Genomic DNA, 3,265 nt, shown 5'->3' on the forward strand with positions numbered 1-3,265 from the left:
TGCTAAGAACAAATGTTTTTAATTTCATTATACACTACCAAATCGACCAAATCTTTCAGTGTATAAGGTCGACCTCCATATTTGGTAAATGTACTTTTTTTCTAGTGCCTTCCTCTACATAATTTTCATCATTTAATTTTTTAAATTACTTCTCAGTAGCTAAGTTCCCCTAATACAAGCAGAAAAGGCCAAAAGGAGAACATTCTTATTCATGGGTTTGAGGTCATTCGATCCCAGAGATCTTTGACTTTCAAAAATTATAGCTGTCTATGGCCATGCCACCCTGAAAATACCCGACCCTGTCTGATAGCAGAAGCTAAGCAGGGTCGGGCCTGGTTAGTACTTGGATGGGAGACCACCTAAGACCAGGTGCTGTAGGCGTAAAAAAATAAAAAATAAGGGATTGTAAGCCAACAAGGTCTTTGCAATCTGTGATGTCAACTAAGGGTTGCCTCACCTTAAAAAAGAAAAAAAAATTAAAGCCAAATTTAAACCAGAGTACTTTTTCTGAGTTGCAATAGAGAGGTTAGAGAGGTTACTTTGATATAACTTCATGTGCCATGGAAGGATAGAGAAAAAAATTCAATACTATCATTTACTCCAAGTCCTAAACACCTTTAAAAGAATTTTAAAACTCCACTTTAACATTCTGTTTCACTTACTAACAATTATTAACAATTATTGAACAGGGTCAAATGTGCCATAAAAATTAAAGAACTCTACTGATATATACCTAGCACAATCGGAATTCAGGTGTAAATCATAAAGTGTTCAACAAATTTAAAATAAGAGAAGGCCAGCCCAGGTTGCTCTAGGCAGGGGCTTTTAGGGTAGGGAGAAATGCTAGTTAACATCCTTACAGCAAATAAGGAAGCAGGAAAACCACAAAAATTGGTCACAAGCCTTATAAAACCCCAGCACTAGTTTTAGTTTTGTTTTGTTTTGTTTTTTGTAGAATCACAGAGTATTAAGTATACCATAGGCCCCAGGATGTTACGATAGTACCTAATAAGAGAAGAAAAGGCAGCTGCAGGAGCTCCTCGAATGGCAGGGGTCAGAAACCACATACTCTAAAGGGCCCCTGATTAGCCAGTCACTTGGGAATAGTCATTCAATCTCTCATTCTTTGGGTCCAAAATGAAAATGATCATGTCACTGCCTTTTGCACAGGGGCGTGGTGGGGCTCAGAAGTAACAGAGCGCTGTGGAGCCACGGACCTGATTTCACACCTCAACCAGCCCTTTCTCGTCTCGGCTTCCAGGTCCCCACGCTGGCCTGTTTCCCTCGGATGTACTGGCTCTTCCTGTCCAGCTTCCTACGCTGCTTCTGCTGCCCGATCTCTACAGGTTTGAGCACGCTAGAGTTCAGTCCTCATTCTGTTTCTCTTCTCTATCTACGGTCTCTCCCTAGGGAATCTCAAAGCATCGAGTACGATTTGTTGTGCTGATCATTCCCAGAATTACATCTGGGAACTCCAGATACAAATGCAGTTGTAAACTTGACATCCCTACTTGCTGTCTGGTAAGTACCTCGAACTTTATGTGGCCAAAATAGACCTCTTGATTCTCCATCATCCAACCCTTATCTTCTACATTTTAGGCAATGTCATCAGCTCAATTACTCAAGCTAAAATAGATCTAAGGATTATCTTGAGGCTTCTCTTTTCCCCTTTCTCTCGTATCCGTCCAATCCATCAGCAAGACCCATCAACGCTACCTCTGAAACAGACCTCAGATCTAGTCACGTCTTTCTACCTCAACCACCATTGCCCTTGTCCAACTCATCATCCTTGCTCATCTGAATGACCACAGTCCAACTCCCAACTGGTTGCCCTGTTTGCCTATTGGTCTATGCAATCTTTTTGCTTATACTTATCGTAACTTTTAATGAATGAATAAATTTAATGACATATTTGTGATGCGTATATAAACGATAGCATTGTCAATTTAAAAATCCACCAAATAACAAAAATATACAAGTGCACGTAAAAAAAACCAATACTCGACAAAGGCCTAGAATGATACACACAGAATTTATGATACATTTACCTCCTTAGAGAGAAAATGTGATGATAGGAATAAAGGACAAAATTTACTTTTATACATAGAATTTCTTTTATTAAAAAACATAAGAATTTGAAGTGAATGTCAATATGTTAAAATGTCAATTACTGCTTTGACATGTGGATTTGCTCTTTGTGAATTTCTTCTAATTTTCTAAAAATAAAAAGAAAAGAAACACAGAGAAAAGAAGATAAAGAACAAAACAATAAATAAAAAGGGAAAATATCCCCGAGCTGAAGAATGCATTAAAAATTTAAATATATTCTATGCATAAACAGCTGGTAAAATATTTCAATTTCATGAAAAAACAGTCTTGCTCTATCTATTTCTGATGTTAATTGAAATGTTTCTACGTGCCTCCGCACTGTACAAATCTTGAAAAGCACATCATCACAACCCGTTTAAAGTTCTCCAATATCTTCCCAATACATTTATAATCCAATTCCAATTCCTTACCGTGACACCCGAAGTCCTACCCGATCTGGCCTCTGACCTCCTCTCCAGACTCCTCTGTTGGCAATCTAATCATCAAGGTTCCAGTCATGCTGCCCTCTGTCCATCTGTCAAACACAAGTTCTTTGCCACGTGAAGGAGCCCTTCGCCTTGGTCCCTCCTTTGCCTGGACAGCTTTTTCCCCAGACTGAGCTTGGCTGGAAGCTTCTTGTCCTGAAAACGTTTTCAAATACAGCTGTCTCAGAGAGCCCCCCCGACTCAGTGGTCTGAGGGAACCCCACTGTCAATCATCTCACATCTCCTTAATTCTCTCCACGGAACTAACCCTGGTCAGATCGTTCGCTATGTGCTTTCATATTGCATTTCGTCATTGCATCTTCTTCCTCGCCATCCTCCTTCCAGAATATACACTACAACTGCGAAGGCCATGTTACCTTCCCAGCACCAAGAACCATGCCTGGTACCTGGAGGGTGTGTCAATTTTTGTATTGCTGCATAACGAATTGCGATCGTTCTAGTGGCTTACACTAGAATACTCATTTATTAGCTCACAGTCCTGGAGGTCAGAAGTCCAGGTACAGGGTGGCTAGGCGTAAACTTGCCAGGGCATTAGAAGCTTAAATCAAGGTGACATCCAGGCTGAGTTCTTATCTGGAGACTGTTTCCAAACTCCTTCAAGTTGTGAGCAAAACCCAGCTCCATGAGGCTATAAGACTGAAGTCTCTATTGCCCTGCTGACTGTCAGCCAG

The 3,265-nt window shown here is 40.4% G+C and overlaps 1 pseudogene; it reads left to right on the plus strand.

Moving 5' to 3' along the window:
• Positions 1-265: 265 nt before the first annotated feature.
• Positions 266-381, plus strand: LOC118608729 (annotated as a pseudogene).
• The last annotated feature ends 2,884 nt before the right edge of the window (positions 382-3,265 follow it).

The sequence above is a fragment of the Rousettus aegyptiacus genome, unplaced genomic scaffold, assembly GCF_014176215.1.
Source record: "Rousettus aegyptiacus isolate mRouAeg1 unplaced genomic scaffold, mRouAeg1.p scaffold_m13_p_10, whole genome shotgun sequence".
In the NCBI taxonomy this organism is placed as follows: domain Eukaryota; kingdom Metazoa; phylum Chordata; class Mammalia; order Chiroptera; family Pteropodidae; genus Rousettus; species Rousettus aegyptiacus.